We start from the raw sequence: 22,222 nt of genomic DNA, 5'->3' as shown, positions 1-22,222 counted from the left end.
ACTATAGACACATCTCTCCCTACTATACCTGTTATCCCACAGTCACACTCCCTTCCCAGAGACTATTATCCACTGTTACTATAGACTCCATCTCTCCCTACTATACCTGTTATCCCACAGTCACACTCCCTTCCCAGAGACTATTATACCACTGTTACTATAGACACATCTCTCCCTACTATACCTGCTATCCCACAGTCACACTCCCTTCCCAGAGACTATTATCCACTGTTACTATAGACACATCTCTCCCTACTATACCTGCTATCCCACAGTCACACTCCCTTCCCAGAGACTATTATCCACTGTTACTATAGACACATCTCTCCCTACTATACCTGCTATCCCACAGTCACACTCCCTTCCTGTAGACTATTATCCCACTGTTACTATAGGCACCATCTCTATGAAGAACTGCTTTCTAACAGCTCGTGTGCAGCAGTTCTGTCCAGCTTTAAAATAAGTGAATGTAAAATTGATGAGAATGCTATTCTAAGCACTTTTGTCTTTTACATTCATATTTTCTTTTTATTCCAAGATATTAAGGGATACATGTGCTGTTAATATGAATGAATTTTGTTCCAACAGCGCCACCTGCTGGTCAGTTTCTGACCTGTCTGACCACCAAGTAGTCAAGGAAATTGCATTCTCATCAATTTTACATTCACTTATTTTAAAGGTTTACTTATCCTTTAAAGCCTTATAGAGATTTTAGCTATAACAGAGAAGTACAGGCGAAAGCATTTTATAAAAGAGAAAATATGGGATAATCTCTCCGTTTGATTCCAACTATAGATAACCTGTGTCAATGCAGAAAGATGTGCTGGGTGCATGGCTCTACTCTATGTACATTTAAAGGACAAGTAGCAGTGTCAGTGGGTGCCCTGATGTAAGTGAGAGATTATTGTTCTTAGGAAGAAAGTTGTGGGAAACTGGGACAGACTTTGGGATGCTGTGGGCAGGGTGCAGGGAGTTGCTTATCGGTTGCACCTTCCTGTCGCACAAACAAGAAGTCACAAAGTAATGAAGTTTGGATCCTCCGGGGGATCAGAGGAATGTTTAATTAGTTTCATTTGAAGTTTTTGCCCTGAGCCTTCTCTAGAGAAATTGAATTCCCCATCAAGCTCCAGCCCCCCTGCCCTGTCCTTAGGGTGCGCACAGATTATTCTTTCGGCAGGTCTTATTGGAAATTGTGTAGGTTCATTTTATTTATTTGTTAAAATCGACAAATTCTTTCCTTAACCATTTTCTAGCCGGTCTCCTAGAAATCACAATATTCACCCCCCCCCCCATACTAAACCACTAAGAATACTTACCCTTTAAACTAAATTCCCCACACATATAGGCCTGTGCTTAGGGTGTCAGAATTCCAGGGGTCCCATCCATGCCAACCACAAAGCCATTACCCCGAGAATGCATTTTTTATATCGAGCCATTTCTATTGCAGGGTTAGTTTCCCTTTAAAGTAAGAGCTGTCACTCTCAGGGATATTAAAATTAAGGGAACCTTAAAGGGGAATTTTTTATGAAGCAAGAAAATAGCGAATTAACCTTTGGGCTGATGATTAATCACGTCGAGCTTTGGTACAAACGCAGGCGGCTTCTCTGTATTTAAATCAACCTGTCAGAGTCTCCCTGCAAACGCTCCCTGGGGGCCCCCCATTTGTACCATGAATGTTCTTCATTCTGTAGCAGCAGAAAGATGTTACCAGTGGCGTAACTAGATGTTACTGGGCCCCACAGCAAATTAATTTTAGGGCCCCAAACATATCCAGAGGTTGTCCTGTTTTACCAAAATGTATTGAAATTGTATATGAATTTGAGCCTCATGGGGCCCCCTATACCTCCTTACGCCCCTGACTGTCACATCTCCACCATCATTGCCACTTACAGGCTTATTTGTGCCGGGATCTAGCCTAAAGGGTTACCTGTAACTTGTACAGAGATATATGTCATTTTCTCATGGCAGGTCAGAAATGTGTTACTCAGGGGTGGGCATTTAAAATCTCCTCCCACGAGGATTATAATGCTGTATAACCATGAAGAAGATCCCTTAGTTACGCCCCTACCTGCTGCACGTGGATAATTAGGATCCCGGGCACCACTGGCTAGTTCAGAGAGTTGGTGACAGTAAATTATTTTGTGTGGGGGTGGGGCTGTTGGAAGTACAGTATCACCATTGGAGGATGACATGGAGGCCTGTATGGATGGTCATCATCTGCCAGTATGCCTGAAGTTGGGAGGTCCCAAAAAAAACTATTTATTGGGAGGAGGCCAGGCCCTGGAGTTATTGAGCCATTATATACCAGGGTCACTGTGTCATTATATACTGAGGTTATTGAGCCATTATATTCTGGAGTCATTGAGCCATTATAATCTGGAGTCATTGAGCCATTATATTCTGGAGTCATTGAGCCATTATAATCTGGAGTCATTGAGCCATTATATGTTGGAGTCACTGAGCCATTATATTCTGGAGTCGTTGAGCCATTATATGCTGGAGCCATTGAGCCATTATATGCTGGAGTTGTTGAGCCATTATATGCTGGAGCCATTGAGCCATTATATGCTGGAGTCGTCGAGCCATTATATGCTGGAGCCATTGAGCCATTATATGCTTGAGTCATTGAGTCATTATATTCTGGAGTCATTGAGCCATTATACGCTGGAGCCATTGAGCCAATATATGTTGGAGTCATTGAGCCATTATATGTCGGGGCCATTGTGTTGGAGCCATTGAGCCATTATATGCTTGAGTCATTGAGCTATTATATTCTGGAGTAATTGAGCCATTATATGCTGGAGCCATAAAGCTATTATATGTTGGAGTCATTGAGCCATTATATGCTGGAGTCATAGAGCCATTATATGCTGGAGTCATTGAGCCATTATATGCTGGAGTCATAGAGCCATTATATGCTGGAGTCATTGAGCCATTATATGCTGGAGCCATAAAGCCATTATATGCTGGAGCCATAGAACCATTATATGTTGGAGTAGAGCCATCATATGCTAGAGCCATTGAGTCATTATATTCAGGGGCTATTGAGCCATTATATGCTGGAGTTATTGAGATATTATATACCAGGGTTATCGAGCCATTATATTCTGGGGTTAATTTGCCATTATAAACAACATACAGCATTTTGCAGTTACTTTATGATTACTCTGTCATTATAAAACTGGGCTCATTTTGGCTTTTCCACTTCAACAACATCTACAAGTGGGGGCGCCCTGTTATAAACCGGAGGAAATTGGGGTTCCATTGCCTTCCCTTTGCTTCCCCTGAATCCTTCTGCCCTCTTTGTCCTGAGCACTTTCTCTGTCTGTCTAATTCCTTCCCTCCGTCCCTCCAAGCCTATAATCACTCTCCTCCATATTGTCAGTCTCACTCCTCGCCCAGCAGCTCTGGTTTCCATAGCAACAGATCTCTCGTCGGTCTCGCTCAGAGCTCTCTTTTTATATAAAATCCTGCAGTTTGGTGCTTTCCTACAAAACTAACAGAGGGATTGAAGGGAAAGGCAGAACAATAAAGCCGCACTGGAATTTGCAACCAATGAAAATTACGAATTGCTGCCTAAGTTGGGCAATTGTGCCCTTGTCTTACCCTATACCTGACGGCCAATTACTTGAAAAATAGACAATAGGCAAAAGCAAAAAACTGGCACATAGTGTTCAGCCAATCATATGACAGTATTGTTACACTTCATTATTCAATCGTGAGCCAAATAATTCTAAATTGTAAGGAGAGGAATATTCTCCCACAATGCATTGCTAGATCTCATTGCTGATTGCTCAGCAGTGCAGAGAGGAGAAAGGGACAGACACAATGACAGTTACGCAGAACTATAAACCCAGTGAGAATGAGGAATGAATGGATATTGGGAAGTTGTATCAGGAGTCAGAGGCAGCAGTGCAGAGAAAGGGACAGACACAATGAGAGTTACACAGAACTATAAACCCAGTGAGAATGAGGAATGAATGGATATTGGGAAGTTGTATCAGGAGTCAGAAGCAGCAGTGCAGAGAAGAGAAAGGGACAGACACAATGACAGTTACACAGAACTATAAACCCAGTGAGAATGAGGAATGAATGGATATTGGGAAGTTGTATCAGGAGTCAGAGGCAGCAGTGCAGAGAAAGGGACAGACACAATGACAGTTACACAGAACTATAAACCCAGTGAGAATGAGGAATGAATGGATATTGGGAAGTTGTATCAGGAGTCAGAAGCAGCAGTGCAGAGAAGAGAAAGGGACAGACACAATGACAGTTACACAGAACTATAAACCCAGTGAGAATGAGGAATGAATGGATATTGGGAAGTTGTATCAGGAGTCAGAAGCAGCAGTGCAGTGCAGAGAAAGGGACAGACACAATGACAGTTACACAGAACTATAAACCCAGTGAGAATGAGGAATGAATGGATATTGGGAAGTTGTATCAGGAGTCAGAAGCAGCAGTGCAGAGAAAGGGACAGACACAATGACAGTTACACAGAACTATAAACCCAGTGAGAATGAGGAATGAATGGATATTGGGAAGTTGTATCAGGAGTCAGAGGCAGCAGTGCAGAGAGGAGAAAGGGACAGACACAATGACAGTTACGCAGAACTATAAACCCAGTGAGAATGAGGAATGAATGGATATTGGGAAGTTGTATCAGGAGTCAGAAGCAGCAGTGCAGAGAGGAGAAAGGGACAGACACAATGACAGTTACACAGAACTATAAACCCAGTGAGAATGAGGAATGAATGGATATTGGGAAGTTGTATCAGGAGTCAGAAGCAGCAGTGCAGAGAAGAGAAAGGGACAGACACAATGACAGTTACACAGAACTATAAACCCAGTGAGAATGAGGAATGAATGGATATTGGGAAGTTGTATCAGGAGTCAGAGGCAGCAGTGCAGAGAAGAGAAAGGGACAGACACAATGACAGTTACACAGAACTATAAACCCAGTGAGAATGAGGAATGAATGGATATTGGGAAGTTGTATCAGGAGTCAGAAGCAGCAGTGCAGAGAAAGGGACAGACACAATGACAGTTACACAGAACTATAAACCCAGTGAGAATGAGGAATGAATGGATATTGGGAAGTTGTATCAGGAGTCAGAAGCAGCAGTGCAGAGAAAGGGACAGACACAATGACAGTTACACAGAACTATAAACCCAGTGAGAATGAGGAATGAATGGATATTGGGAAGTTGTATCAGGAGTCAGAGGCAGCAGTGCAGAGAAGAGAAAGGGACAGACACAATGACAGTTACACAGAACTATAAACCCAGTGAGAATGAGGAATGAATGGATATTGGGAAGTTGTATCAGGAGTCAGAGGCAGCAGTGCAGAGAAAGGGACAGACACAATGACAGTTACACAGAACTATAAACCCAGTGAGAATGAGGAATTAATGGATATTGGGAAGTTGTATCAGGAGTCAGAAGCAGCAGTGCAGAGAAAGGGACAGACACAATGACAGTTACACAGAACTATAAACCCAGTGAGAATGAGGAATGAATGGATATTGGGAAGTTGTATCAGGAGTCAGAAGCAGCAGTGCAGAGAAAGGGACAGACACAATGACAGTTACACAGAACTATAAACCCAGTGAGAATGAGGAATGAATGGATATTGGGAAGTTGTATCAGGAGTCAGAAGCAGCAGTGCAGAGAAAGGGACAGACACAATGACAGTTACACAGAACTATAAACCCAGTGAGAATGAGGAATGAATGGATATTGGGAAGTTGTATCAGGAGTCAGAAGCAGCAGTGCAGAGAAAGGGACAGACACAATGACAGTTACACAGAACTATAAACCCAGTGAGAATGAGGAATGAATGGATATTGGGAAGTTGTATCAGGAGTCAGAGGCAGCAGTGCAGAGAAGAGAAAGGGACAGACACAATGACAGTTACACAGAACTATAAACCCAGTGAGAATGAGGAATGAATGGATATTGGGAAGTTGTATCAGGAGTCAGAAGCAGCAGTGCAGAGAAGAGAAAGGGACAGACACAATGACAGTGAGACAGAACTATAAACCCAGTGAGAATGAGGAATGAATGGATATTGGGAAGTTGTATCAGGAGTCAGAAGCAGCAGTGCAGAGAAGAGAAAGGGACAGACACAATGACAGTTACACAGAACTATAAACCCAGTGAGAATGAGGAATGAATGGATATTGGGAATTTGCTTAGAATAACATCATTATTGTTTATTTATATAGCGCCAGAATGTACAGACAGGTGCAACTGCCCCCCGGGGAAAATCAGATCTTTATGGAGTGAGCAGTTCAGTGCATCAGGGATTTCCTTAGAACAAGAAAAATATTTACAGAGATACACGAAGGGAGGAAATACAAATGAACCTCAACCTCATTCATTCATATTAACAGCATATGTATCCCTTAATTTCTTGGCATAAAAAGAAAATAAATAATGAATGTAAATTACAAAAGTACTTAGAATAGCTCTCTCATTAATTTTACATTCACTTGTTTTAAAGGTTTACTTATCCTTTAAACTACTCCCAACACTACTACTCCTTGGTAATATTCGGAAGAGTCCTGCCAGCAGGGGGAGCAATAGAGACATCAGATCCAGTGCCTGTATATAATATATCTATAGTATAATTGTATATAAAACATTACTTTGGAAACAGGGTATGTCTTCTCTTTGACACAAATTCTAGGGAATAATTAATAAAAGAGATAATTAGGTTCCCAGGAAGAGGGCGACAGTTTCCTCTATACAAATGCCCCGCGCAGCCATCACTGAATAATAATAGGTGCCTCGCTGTCCCCCAAATCTAATTTCTTTCAGAAATAGAATTATCTGTAATAATTAGAAAGGTTATAAAAAGCCTCTAATTATTTTATATTGTAATAAGTATCACAATCAGCATCATATGAAGGATAATGTACCCCCTACTGTAAATGATAAGGATATTAGAAGTCACTGAGGGGTTGTTCTGTGACCATATAAAGGCACAAGGCTGCAGGCTGAGTTATACAGGGAACTCTGAGTATCACTCATGTATTATAAGGGATAATGTACCCCCTACTGTAAATGATAAGGATATTAGAAGTCACTGAGGGGTTGTTCTGTGACCATATAAAGGCACAAGGCTGCAGGCTGAGTTATACAGGGAACTCTGAGTATCACTCATGTATTATAAGTGATGGTGTACCCCCTACTGTAAATGATAAGGATATTAGAAGTCACTGAGGGGTTGTTCTGTGACCATATAAAGGCACAAGGCTGCAGGCTGAGTTATACAGGGAACTCTGAGTATCACTCATGTATTATAAGGATAATGTACCCCCTACTGTAAATGATAAGGATATTAGAAGTCCCTGAGGGGTTGTTCTGTGACCATATAAAGGCACAAGGCTGCAGGCTGAGTTATACAGGGAACTCTGAGTATCACTCATGTATTATAAGTGATGGTGTACCCCCTACTGTAAATGATAAGGATATTAGAAGTCACTGAGGGGTTGTTCTGTGACCATATAAAGACACAAGGCTGCAGGCTGAGTTATACAGGGAACTCTGAGTATCACTCATGTATTATAAGGGATAATGTACCCCTACTGTAAATGATAAGGATATTAGAAGTCACTGAGGGGTTGTTCTGTGACCATATAAAGGCACAAGGCTGCAGGCTGAGTTATACAGGGAACTCTGAGTATCACTCATGTATTATAAGGGATAATGTACCCCCTACTGTAAATGATAAGGATATTAGATGTCACTGAGGGGTTGTTCTGTGACCATATAAAGGCACAAGGCTGCAGGCTGAGTTATACAGGGAACTCTGAGTATCACTCATGTATTATAAGGGATAATGTACCCCCTACTGTAAATGATAAGGATATTAGAAGTCACTGAGGGGTTGTTCTGTGACCATATAAAGGCACAAGGCTGCAGGCTGAGTTATACAGGGAACTCTGAGTATCACTCATGTATTATAAGGGAAATCAATAATGAGCGTGTGCAATATATACAATGGGATTATAATTTATAATTATTATAACCAAGCAGCCAGTGGGTCTGCCAAGAGTATAAGCTTTGGAAAATATCATATATAAATGATATATAAATCATTTATTACAGTTATGTGACCTGTTAACCAGAATGCTCGGGACCTGGGATTTCCGGATAACAGATCTTTGGGTAATTTAGATCTTCATACCTTAAGTCTACTAGAAAATCATATAAACATTAAATAAAGCCAATAGGCTGGTTTTGCTTCCAATAAGGATTAATTATATCTTAGTTGGGATCAAGTACAAGCGACTGTTTTATTATTACACAGGAAATGGAAATCATTTTCACAAATTTAAATTGATTACAATAGAGACTATGGGAAACAACCTTTCCGTTATTCAGATCTTTTTGGATAACGGATCCCATACCTGTGCATTGTTTAACTTCCCTATAAAGGCTCCACATCTCTCATCTGTCATGGGCAGGACTCTGTACCCCAAAGCCAGTGACTGTCAGTCTATAGGCTGCTGCTGACAGATAGGCAGATAAGTGCCCAGAGCATGCATAAAACTGCCCATTATATCAAGTGTTGCCTGAAGAACGGCCTTTAGATTTATTCTGAGCATCATCAATGTGCTGGGAAAGTGACCCTTACTGAAGAGGAAGGTGTAATTAGAGTTCTGATGGACAGAGTCATATGCTGGAGCCATTACATGTGGATTTCCCAGCAGTCTCAGTGAGATGAGAAGCTTCAATGATATTCTTCTCCGATGGAACAGAGCACAAACGGGTTTATAGTTCTGTATAGTTCTGTCATTGTGTCTGTCCCTTTCTCTTCTCTGCACTGCTGCTTCTGACTCCTGATACAACTTCCCAATATCCATTCATTCCTCATTCTCACTGGGTTTATAGTTCTGTGTAACTGTCATTGTGTCTGTCCCTTTCTCTTCTCTGCACTGCTGCTTCTGACTCCTGATACAACTTCCCAATATCCATTCATTCCTCATTCTCACTGGGTTTATAGTTCTGTGTAACTGTCATTGTGTCTGTCCCTTTCTCTGCACTGCACTGCTGCTTCTGACTCCTGATACAACTTCCCAATATCCATTCATTCCTCATTCTCACTGGGTTTATAGTTCTGTGTAACTGTCATTGTGTCTGTCCCTTTCTCTTCTCTGCACTGCTGCTTCTGACTCCTGATACAACTTCCCAATATCCATTCATTCCTCATTCTCACTGGGTTTATAGTTCTGTGTAACTGTCATTGTGTCTGTCCCTTTCTCTTCTCTGCACTGCTGCCTCTGACTCCTGATACAACTTCCCAATATCCATTCATTCCTCATTCTCACTGGGTTTATAGTTCTGTGTAACTGTCATTGTGTCTGTCCCTTTCTCTGCACTGCTGCCTCTGACTCCTGATACAACTTCCCAATATCCATTCATTCCTCATTCTCACTGGGTTTATAGTTCTGTGTAACTGTCATTGTGTCTGTCCCTTTCTCTGCACTGCTGGTTCTGACTCCTGATACAACTTCCCAATATCCATTCATTCCTCATTCTCACTGGGTTTATAGTTCTGTGTAACTGTCATTGTGTCTGTCCCTTTCTCTTCTCTGCACTGCTGCCTCTGACTCCTGATACAACTTCCCAATATCCATTCATTCCTCATTCTCACTGGGTTTATAGTTCTGTGTAACTGTCATTGTGTCTGTCCCTTTCTCTGCACTGCTGGTCCTGACTCCTGATACAACTTCCCAATATCCATTCATTCCTCATTCTCACTGGGTTTATAGTTCTGTGTAACTGTCATTGTGTCTGTCCCTTTCTCTTCTCTGCACTGCTGCTTCTGACTCCTGATACAACTTCCCAATATCCATTCATTCCTCATTCTCACTGGGTTTATAGTTCTGTGTAACTGTCATTGTGTCTGTCCCTTTCTCTTCTCTGCACTGCTGCTTCTGACTCCTGATACAACTTCCCAATATCCATTCATTCCTCATTCTCACTGGGTTTATAGTTCTGTGTAACTGTCATTGTGTCTGTCCCTTTCTCTTCTCTGCACTGCTGCTTCTGACTCCTGATACAACTTCCCAATATCCATTCATTCCTCATTCTCACTGGGTTTATAGTTCTGTGTAACTGTCATTGTGTCTGTCCCTTTCTCTTCTCTGCACTGCTGCTTCTGACTCCTGATACAACTTCCCAATATCCATTCATTCCTCATTCTCACTGGGTTTATAGTTCTGTGTAACTGTCATTGTGTCGGTCCCTTTCTCTGCACTGCTGCTTCTGACTCCTGATACAACTTCCCAATATCCATTCATTCCTCATTCTCACTGGGTTTCCTTCTGAGAGGTCAAACAGAAGAATATAAAAGAATATATAATTCAGTTCCAGGTTTTTCCGCAGGCCTCCAGCCATCTCTCTCTCCATCTGCAAGTGATAATTACAATGAATGGTCTCTGAGAAGGTTTGGACCAGACAGAGGTGCAAAAATCCCTTTATATTGGAGAGAAAGTAGGTTAGAGCCCAAAGGAGGAAAGTGAGGTGAAGATTATTTTCCCAGGAAGAGGGGTGAGATCACCTGTGGCTCTACTACAATTCCCAGCATGCTTAGCCAGCCACTATAAGTCATAGAAACAGAGACCCCAGTACATTAACCCCTTCCTTCCCAGCGCAGACACAACAGCCAAACCATTTCTCTTATTATCCATTTATTTATGCACGACACATTCAAGCATGGGATCCGTTATGCAGGAACCCGTTATCCAGAAAGCTCTGAATTACTGAAGGACCGTCTCCCAGACACTCCATTGTATCCAAATAATCCACGTTTTTAAAAATGGAATGGAAAGTAGGAGTCTGACAGCTGGAGGCAGAGAGTTCCAGAGAAAAGCAGAAGCCTCAGAGAAGTTGTAGAAGAGAATGGGCAGAAGTGATGAGAGGAGAATAGAGGCGAAGGTCAGAGAGAATGTTAAAGGGGCACTTAACCTTCACACCCTTTGTTTTGTATTAGAAGATCCTGGGGCTGTTGCTGCCTCTCCCACTCCGCACTTAAAACATCAGCATTGGAGCGGGTCAAAGTGGAGCGGCATCGCTAGTGCAATGAATTCAATAGAGCTCTCTGCACCGGCCAAATTCCAGCTCTTAATTTCGGCTTTTAACGTTACAAGAAGCGGCTTTTGCCTCCCCATGTAACTGGCAAAATCCTCAACTTGTTCCTGGCAGGAGCGGCCCTGTGTGTTAGAGCACAGAAAATATACAAAAATTCATTACTTGTGCTCCATTATACAGTTAATGCTGGGTCTGCCTTGAATAAAATGAGTCATTGAGTTTTATTGGCACCAGACCAGAGTGCGGACGACACTTTGTTACAACGAAACGGACGACACTTTGATACATCGATGCGGATGACACTTTGTTATAGTGATACAGACGACACTTTGTTACATCGATATGGATGACACTTTGTCACAGCGAAACGGGCGACACTTTGTTACAGCGAAACGGACAAAACTTTGATACAACGAAGCAGACGACACTTTGTTACAGAGATACGGATGACACTTTGTTACAGAGATACGGATGACACTTTGTTACAGCGAAACGGACGACACTTTGTTACAGCGAAACGGATGACACTTTGTTACAGAGATACGGATGACACTTTGTTACAGCGAAACGGACGACACTTTGTTACAGCGAAGCAGACGACACTTTGTTATCGAGATACCGATGACACTTTGTTACAGCGAAGCAGACAACACTGTTACAGAGATACAGACGACACTTTGTTACAGAGATACAGACGACACTTTGTTACAGAGATACGGATGACACTTTGTTACAGCGAAACGGACGACACTTTGTTACAGCGAAGCAGACGACACTTTGTTACAGCGAAGCAGACGACACTTTGTTACAGCGAAACGGATGACACTTTGTTACAGCGAAGCAGACGACACTTTGTTACAGCGAAACGGATGACACTTTGTTACAGCGAAGCAGACGACACTTTGTTACAGAGATACGGATGACACTTTTTTACAGAGATACGGATGACACTTTGTTACAGCGAAACGGACGACACTTTGTTACAGCGAAGCAGACGACACTTTGTTACAGCGAAGCAGACGACACTTTGTTACAGCAAAGCAGACGACACTTTGTTACAGCGAAGCAGACGACACTTTGTTACAGCGAAACGGATGACACTTTGTTACAGCGAAGCAGACGACACTTTGTTACAGAGATACGGATGACACTTTGTTACAGAGATACGGATGACACTTTGTTACAGCGAAGCAGACGACACTTTGTTACAGCGAAGCAGACGACACTTTGTTACAGAGATACGGATGACACTTTGTTACAGCGAAGCAGACAACACTTTGTTACAGAGATACGGATGACACTTTGTTACAGAGATACGGATGACACTTTGTTACAGCGAAACGGACAACACTTTGTTACAGCGAAGCAGACGACACTTTGTTACAGCAAAGCAGACGACACTTTGTTACAGAGATATGGATGACACTTTGTTACAGCGAAACAGACGACACTTTGTTACAGCGAAGCAGACGACACTTTGTTACAGCGAAACGGATGGCACTTTGTTACAGCGTAGCAGACGACACTTTGTTACAGCGAAACGGATGACACTTTGTTACAGCAAAGCAGACGACACTTTGTTACATCGATATGGACGACACTTTGTTACAGCGAAACGGACGACACTTTGTTACAGCGAAAGGGATGACACTTTGTTACAGCGAAGCAGACGATACTTTGTTACAGCGAAGCAGACGATACTTTGTTACAGCGAAGCATACGACACTTTGTTACAGCGAAGCATACGACACTTTGTTACAGCGAAACGGATGACACTTTGTTACAGCGAAGCAGACGACACTTTGTTACAGAGATACGGATGACACTTTGTTACAGCGAAACGGACGACACTTTGTTACAGCGACACGGACGACACTTTGTTACAGAGATACGGATGACACTTTGTTACAGCGAAACGGACGACACTTTGTTACAGAGACACGGACGACACTTTGTTACAGAGATACGGATGACACTTTGTTACAGCGAAACGGACGACACTTTGTTACAGCGAAACGGACGACACTTTGTTACAGCGAAATGGATGACACTTTGTTACAGCAAAACGGACGACACTTTGTTACAGCGAAACGGATGACACTTTGTTACAGCGAAGCAGACGACACTTTGTTACAGAGATACGGATGACACTTTGTTACAGCGAAACGGACGACACTTTGTTACAGCGAAACGGACGACACTTTGTTACAGCGAAACGGACGACACTTTGTTACAGCGAAACGGATGACACTTTGTTACAACGAAGCAGACGACACTTTGTCACAGAGATACGGATGACACTTTGTTACAGCGAAACGGACGACACTTTGTTACAGCGAAACGGACGACACTTTGTTACAGCGAAACGGATGACACTTTGTTACAGAGATACGGATGACACTTTGTTACAGCAAAGCGGACGACACTTTGTTACAGCGAAACGGACGACACTTTGTTACAGCGAAGCAGACGACACTTTGTTACAGCGAAGCAGACGACACTTTGTTACAGCGAAACGGACGACACTTTGTTACGGCGAAACGGACGACACTTTGTTACAGCGAAACGGACGACACTTTGTTACAGCGAAACGGATGACACTTTGTTACAACGAAGCAGACGACACTTTGTCACAGAGATACGGATGACACTTTGTTACAGCGAAACGGACGACACTTTGTTACAGCGAAACGGACGACACTTTGTTACAGCGAAACGGATGACACTTTGTTACAGAGATACGGATGACACTTTGTTACAGCAAAGTGGACGACACTTTGTTACAGCAAAACGGACGACACTTTGTTACAGCGAAACGGACGACACTTTGTTACAGCGAAGCAGACGACACTTTGTTACAGCGAAACGGACGACACTTTGTTACGGCGAAACAGACGACACTTTGATACAGCGAAACGGACGACACTTTGTTACAGCAAAACGGACAACACTTTGTTACAGAAATACGGATGACACTTTGTTACAGCGAAGCAGACGACACTTTGTTACAGCGAAATGGACGACACTTTGTTACAGCGAAACGGACGTCACTTTGATTCAGCGAAACGGACGACACTTTGTTACAGCGAAACGGACGTCACTTTGATTCAGCGAAGCAGACGACACTTTGTTACAGAGATACGGACGACACTTTGTTACAGTGAAACGGATGACACTTTGATACAGCGACACGGGTGACACTTTGTTACAGAGATACAGATGACACTTTGTTACAGCAAAGCGGACGACACTTTGTTACAGCGAAACGGATGACACTTTGTTACAGCGAAGCAGACGACACTTTGTTACTGAGATACGGATGACACTTTGTTACAGCGAAGCAGACGACACTTTGTTACAGTGAAGCAGACGACACTTTGTTACAGCGAAACGGACGACACTTTGTTACAGCGAAGCAGACGACACTTTGTTACAGGGAAACGGACGACACTTTGTTACGGTGAAACGGACGACACTTTGATACAGCGAAACGGACGACACTTTGTTACAGAGATACGGATGACACTTTGTTACAGCGAAGCAGATGACACTTTGTTACAGCGAAACGGACGACACTTTGTTACAGCGAAACGGACGACACTTTGTTACAGCGAAACGGACATCACTTTGATTCAGCGAAGCAGACGACACTTTGTTACAGAGATACGGATGACACTTTGTTACAGCGAAGCAGACGACACTTTGTTACAGCGAAGCAGACGACACTTTGTTACAGCGAAGCAGACGACACTCTGTTACAGCGAAACGGATGACATTTTGTTACAGCAAAACGGATGACACTTTGTTACAGCGAAGCAGACGACACTTTGTTACAGCGAAGCAGACGACACTTTGTTACAGCGAAACGGACGACACTTTGAAACAGTGAAACGGACGACACTTTGTTACAGAGATACGGATGACACTTTGTTACAGCGAAGCAGACGACACTTTGTTACAGCGAAACGGACGACACTTTGTTACGGCGAAACGGACGACACCTTGATACAGCGAAACGGACGACACTTTGTTACAGAGATACGGATGACACTTTGTTACAGCGAAACGGACATCACTTTGATTCAGCGAAGCAGACGACACTTTGTTACAGAGATACGGACGACACTTTGTTACAGCGATACGGGTGACACTTTGCTTCATATAAATTGTGCTTGGAGGCAGTGGAATCCCCAGTCTTACGTTGTTCCTCCCAGGCACAAATAGAAATATTTCCATGTCACGGAACAAGGGCAGGATCAGTTTGGGATTTCTCTAGGGGACACAGAAAAGAACAAGACCCTACACAGAACTCAATGTCTTCCTATTCCCTTGCCATAAGGACACGGCAGATGGAGGTACAAAAACACATTTCACAAAAACACATTTTACATGGAAACGGCATTTCCTTCTTTTCCTTTGATGAATTTCTTTATATTTATTGTGGGTACGGCTTTCCTCTCTGTGTTTTTACTGTGCCTTCTCATTGGCTGGCATCTCGGGGGGGGGGCGACAAGAAGTTATTTAAAGGGATTGTTCACCTTTGAGTTATTTTTTTAGCCTGATATAGAGAGACAATTTGCAGTTGTTGTTCATTTATTATTATTTGTGGTTTTTGAGTTATTTAGCTTTTTATCCAGCAGCTCTCCAGTTTGCAATTTCAGCCATCTGGTTGCTAGGGTCCCAATTCCCCTAGCAACCATGCACTGATTTGAATAAGAGACTGGAATATGAAGAGGAGAGGCCTGAATAGAAAGATGAGTAATAAAACTAAGCAATAACAATACATTTGTAGTTCTGCAGCGGGTCGGGTACCCACGGGTTACCCACAAAAAAAGCAGGTACCCTGCGGAATGAGGGAAGGATTTTCAGGTGCGCAAATGGATGTGGGTCTGTGGGTTGGTTTGCGAATCTCATCCTCAATTTCTTATCTTGTGTTATATTGTCTATATTTTACACTTTTCATGATGTCACTTCTGTTTTGCAGCACAATCACTTCCTGTTTAATGGTGGCCGGCGGGTTGCTGATTGGGTAGCGGATGAAAGTGGGAAAATATGCGGGTTGCGACTGCGTTTTCCGCGCAGAGCATTTGTTTTTAGGTGGGGTCAGTGACCCCCATTTGAAAGCTGGAAAGAGTCAGAAGAAGAAGGTAAATCATTCTAAAAACTAAATAAATAAATTGAAAAGTTGCTTATAATTGTCAAGTCTGTAAAATACTCAAAGTTTATTTAAAGGTAAACCACCCCTTTAAGTGCTCTTCCCCCAGTGGGAAGCCAAAAGAATTGTGATCAGGGAATGAAAGTGTAAGTGAGCCTGACTAGCTTGGAGTTTACATTGTGAGTAGGGATGTACCCAATCCAGGATTCAATTCGGGCCGAACCAAATCAGAGTTTTCATATGCAAATAAAGGGCAGGGAGGGAAATCGCGTGACTTTTTGTCACTTTTTGAACGATATTTTACCCTTCCCGTCCCTAATTTGCATATACAAATGAGGATTCGGATTCAGTCTGGTATTCGGTTCCCCTGAATCCAAAATAGTGGATTCAGCGCATCCCTAATTATGAGATGAATGAGTTAAACCGATTAAGTAAATGGAATTTGACTTCATTTATTGTGAGAAGGGGTTAATAAAGAAAAGCAGCAATACAGTTACAGTAACCCTTTCATTATACTTTCTCCGCCCAATAGAAAAGGTGGCCAGCGCGGGGTGCTTTATGCCCGTCTCAGGAAAACGGAGCAGACAGTTGCCTCTGGTTACGAGTTTCAGGAATGGAGCCGGATTCCCTGAGCCCCACGCGTTTCGCCCGCCCAGAGAGGAACAGGGAGCTGGTTGAAAGTTAAGTTTGGAGCATAAGGTGGAGCTATTGCTGGTTACAAGCTAAATACCCCAGGGGCAACTCTGTGATAAGGTCCCCAATACGATATTAATGAGATGGAGTAGAATTACTGAGGTGGAGCTGAATTATTCACAGACTCTCCTCTCACATGTGATATCTGCCATCGATTTCCTTTCCTCGCCCCCCTCCAGCCTCCACATAAAAGCCTGGGACGGCCAATAAAGGCCCACGGGGAGTGCGCAGTCTCTACTCTGGGGGGGGGCGGAGCTTTCAAGTGGGAGATTTGGTTTCATAGGCCGATACAATGGAACTCCATGTGCCTGGGAGGATGTTGGTATGAAACGCTGGGGTGTGACCTGACTACTATTAATAAATATGTGCCCCGACTTGCACCCCAACCTACATTGAGACTCTGTTTGGCAATTTACCTGGTTTTTATACAAACAAAACTTGCCTCCAGGCCTGGAATTCAAATATAAGCTCCTGCTTTGAGGCCACTGGGAACAACATCCAAGGGGTTGGGGAGCAACATGTTACTCACAAGCTACTGGTTGGGGATCACTGGTCTATAGCAAACTAATAACTGTATTAGTACTGTAATTACTAATGTTAATATAGTATGAAGATTGCTCTCCCACCTGCACACAAACTACCTACCCACATACCTACTGTACCTACTGTACTGGGACTGTGTATCCCTCCCCTCCCCCACCTGCACACAAACTACCTACCCACATACCTACTGTACCTACTGTACTGGGACTGTGTATCCCTCCCCTCTCCCACCTGTACACAAACTACCTACCCACATACCTACTGTACCTACTGTACTGGGACTGTGTATCCCTCCCCTCTCCCACCTGCACACAAACTACCTACCCACATACCTACTGTACCTACTGTACTGGGACTGTGTATCCCTCCCCTCTCCCACCTGTACACACACTACCTACCCACATACCTACTGTACCAACTGTACTGGGACTGTGTATCCCTCCCCTCCCCCACCTGCACACAAACTACCTACCCACATACCTACTGTACCTACTGTACTGGGACTGTGTATCCCTCCCCTCCCCCACCTGCACACAAACTACCTACCCACATACCTACTGTACTGGGACTGTGTATCCCTCCCCTCTCCCACCTGTACACAAACTACCTACCCACATACCTACTGTACCTACTGTACTGGGACTGTGTATCCCTCCCCTCCCCCACCTGCACACAAACTACCTACCCACATACCTACTGTACTGGGACTGTGTATCCTTCCAGGCTCATTTCTCTCTCATTACAAATGGGAAGATTTAGCGGCACTTACAGTCCTGAGCCAGACGCACACAAGGACATTGATCGGAGGCTCTGGGAAATCTTTTTTAATTATAATATCTGTCTGAATAAAAAAACCCATTGGCACGAGTGGCCCCAGTAAATGGATTAAAGGCTTAGGAAGAAAGAAGGAAAAGTACTTTTATTTTTCCCTCTTTAATAAGCGCATTGCCCGTGGTGTTAGACACTTGTGACATTGGAGAATAAACAAGATAAGTGTTCAGGACTAAACTCTAATTGGCACTTCACTTGGTAGGATTCAAGCAGGTCGTATTAACCCCACGCTGAGTGCCAGGGCTATGGCCGTATATTCTACAGTTCTGTATATTCCTCAGTTCTGTATATTCTACAGTTCTGTATATTCCTCAGTTCTGTATATTCTGCAATTCTGTATATTCTACAGTTCTGTATATTCAAGAGAACTGGAGCAATGGATTAGAAGCTAAAAGTAATGGGCCAGTATCTTAGATCCCCAAAGCTGGAGTTTAAAGAGAAATCCCCCTCTCACAGCCACAAGGGGAAGGAATATGAAGCTTTTCCAGTAGGAGCTCATGGATAAGAGATGGCCTTGTCCCTCCATACACAGTCCTGCTGTTATCTCTATTACCCCAGGAACTGACAATCACAATAAGATCATTCCCAGGAGAAAGAAATTAAATGAGACACGCAGAAGAAAGAACAGATGTCTGGAAGCTGCTACCCCTGGGACTGCTCCGTTGTGTCTCACTTTAGAGAGGCTGTAACTCCCAGGCAGTGCTGAGGATTCTGAAACTTGTAGTTCCACTTGTAGCTCTTTATTTAATATTCAGGCTTTTTGCATGTCTCTTCTAGCCAGTGCTGGAGAGGTGTTATTGCACTACAATGCTCAGCAGCTGAGAGTTATACTTCAACAAGAACTGAAGGCAAGAAGGTTTAGAGACATAGATAAAAATTATCCTGCTGTACTGATACCATCTTGCTCTACTGCCTTATTTCTGCTCATTGGTCTCCAACAGTACTGGGTGTGAATGTGACAGCAGGACAAGATGGTGAGAGTAGGATACGATTGTGGCACTAGAGCAAAATGGTGAGTAGGTGGCACCACAAGAACAAAAATGGCAGCAGGTGAGGAAGATGATGATAGCATGTTGAGATAGCAAGAGTAGAGCAAGACACTAGGGAAAGATGGAGACAGTACAACAAAATAGCAACAGCACAATAAAATGGCAATGGTAGGGATAGATGGTGGCAGCAGAGAATGATGGAGACAAGGCAAGATGTAGACAGCAAAGAAAGATAGAGACAGTAGGACAAGCTAGATAATGTAGAGCAAGATGGTGACAATAGGACAAGATGAAGACAGTAGGACAAGATGGAGACAACAGGACAAGATGGTGACCATAGAGCAAGATGGAGACAGTAAGACAGGATGGAGACAGTAAAGCGTGATGGAGACAGTAGGGCAAGATGGAGACAGTGGGACAAGATGGAGACGTAGGACAATATGGAGACAGTAGAACAAGATAGAGAAAGTAGGACAAAATGGAGACAGTAGGACAAGATGAAGACAGTAGGACAAAATGTAGACCGAATATAAAGATAGAGACAGTAGGGCAAGATGGAGACAGTAGGGCAAGATGGAGACTGAAGAGCAAGATGGAGAAAGTAGGGCAAGACGGACACTGAAGGACAAGATGGAGACAGTAGGACATAACATAACTTAGTACACAGTAAGTTAGGTACAGAAAAGACACACGTCCATCAAGTCCAACCTTTTAAGTCTATATATAACCTGCCTAACTGTCAGTTGACACAGAGGAAGACAAAAACATCTCTTCAGAAGTCTCTCCAATTTGCCTCAGAGGGGGAAAAAATTCCTTCCTGACTCCAAAATGCAATGGGACCAGTCCCTGGATCAACTTGTACTATGAGCTATCTCCCATATCCCTGTATGGCACAATGGAGACCTCTGAGCAAGATGGAGACAACAGAACAAGATATTGATAGCGGAGAAAGATGGAGACAAAAGTCACTATTACAGGTATGGGATTAATTGTCTGGAAACCTGTTATCCTCCCATAGACTCCATTTTAATCAAATAATCCAAATTTTTAAAAATGATTTCCTTTTTCTGTGTAATAATAAAACATTCGCTTGTACTTGATCCCAACTAAGATATAATTAATCCTTATTGGAAGCAAAACCAGCCTATTGGGTTTATTTCATGTTTATATGATTTTCTAGTAGACTTAAGGCACAAAGAGCCAATTTACGGAAAGATCTGTTATCCAGAAAGCATTCTGGATAATAGGTCCCATACCTGTATTTCATTTAAAAGAAACAGAAAAGGAAAAGATTTTCGGACGCATTTAACAAGTAAACAGGATTATAAATCCGCATTGATAATGTCCCTTTAATACGGGAGATAAAACAGTTTATTGTTTGGGGTTTTTATCTCACTTTACTTTAAATAGGAAAAAAACCCCCCCCCAAACTCCCGAAATGAATGGAAATATCTGTCCCGTTTCCTATTATGGAGAAGGGGGAGGGGGAACAGTTAATTACTTTTGAATTACTGCCTTTAAATCCGCTTTGCGTGAGACGAGGTTGTGGACCTGGAGGGATGCGACTCGGCGGTTTATTAATTTTACTTTATGTGATTAGTCGGGTGGATTAGAGCAGTTTGTATCTGCCAGAGGAAAAAAACAAGAAATATACTCGCCTTTAAAGCCAAACGATTTGTTATTTAATTAACTAAATGGCCCGAGAGATATTTGTGGGTTTCGTACTTTGCTCGAGATTAAACGAACGCAAATGTTTAAATTGAATCCCCTGTCTGGGCTCAGAATCCAGCAGTGATCTTAGCGGCATGTCTGGGATCAGATATAAGTCACTACAATAAGACTTGATCACATCCCATCTAAAACTGCAACTGCCAATTGTATCACAGGGGTCGGGGACAGAGGAAAGAGACCCCCAGTGATGTCATAATTCATAAGCAATTTCAATATATATCTGTGAAATGTTTCAATTTCTGGAAGCTTTGGAGGATATCAATTCACTTTATGCGGACCCCATTATTATCTAATTGGGCAACAGGTATTTCTAGCAGAATATGAGGTTCATCACTGACAGCCCCTAAGTTTGCTCATAGTTTGTACAGAGAGATCCCATAAAACTATGGCAGCATAGGTATTCCCTGTACTAAGCACAATTCAGCAGGAACAGTCCCCTAAGTTTGCTCATAGTTTGTACAGAGAGATCCCATAAAACTATGGCAGCATAGGTATTCCCTGTACTAAGCACAATTCAGCAGGAACAGTCCCCTAAGTTTGCTCATAGTCTGTACAGAGAGATCCCATAAAACTATGGCAGCATAGGTATTCCCTGTACTAAGCACAATTCAGCAGGAACAGCCCCTAAGTTTGCTCATAGTCTGTACAGAGAGATCCCATAAAACTATGGCAGCATAGGTATTCCCTGTACTAAGCACAATTCAGCAGGAACAGTCCCTAAGTTTGCTCATAGTCTGTACAGAGAGATCCCATAAATCTATGGCACATAGGTATTCCCTGTACTAAGCACAATTCAGCAGGAACAGCCCCTAAATTTGCTCATAGTCTGTACAGAGAGATCCCATAAAACTATGGTACATAGGTATTCCCTGTACTAAGCACAATTCAGCAGGAACAGACATCTGATTGTTAGGGTCCTAATTCCCCTAGCAACCATGCACTGCGTTGAAAACGAGACTGGAATATAAATAGGAGAGGCCTGAATAGAAGGATCAGTAATAAAAAGTAACAATAACAATACATTTTTAGCCTTACAGAGCATTTGTTTTTAATATGGGGTCAGTGATCCCCATTTGAAAGCTGGAAAGAGTCAGAAGAAGAAGACAAATTATTCATAAATTATAGAAAACAAATAATTAAGACCGATTGAAAAGTTGCTTACAAGTGTCCATTTTAT

At 42.8% G+C, this 22,222-nt stretch overlaps 1 protein-coding gene across 1 annotated transcript in view; it reads right to left on the bottom strand.

Annotated features, from left to right (window-relative positions):
• The window catches only part of tmem178b.S (transmembrane protein 178B S homeolog), a 95,288-nt gene that overhangs the window by 23,737 nt on the left and 49,329 nt on the right, over positions 1–22,222 (bottom strand). The window lies entirely within an intron of this gene.

This window comes from Xenopus laevis, chromosome 3S, assembly GCF_017654675.1.
Source record: "Xenopus laevis strain J_2021 chromosome 3S, Xenopus_laevis_v10.1, whole genome shotgun sequence".
Taxonomy (NCBI): Eukaryota; Metazoa; Chordata; class Amphibia; order Anura; family Pipidae; genus Xenopus; species Xenopus laevis.
The sequence above is the reverse complement of the archived record's forward strand: the minus strand, read 5'-3'. Positions and strand labels throughout refer to the sequence as shown.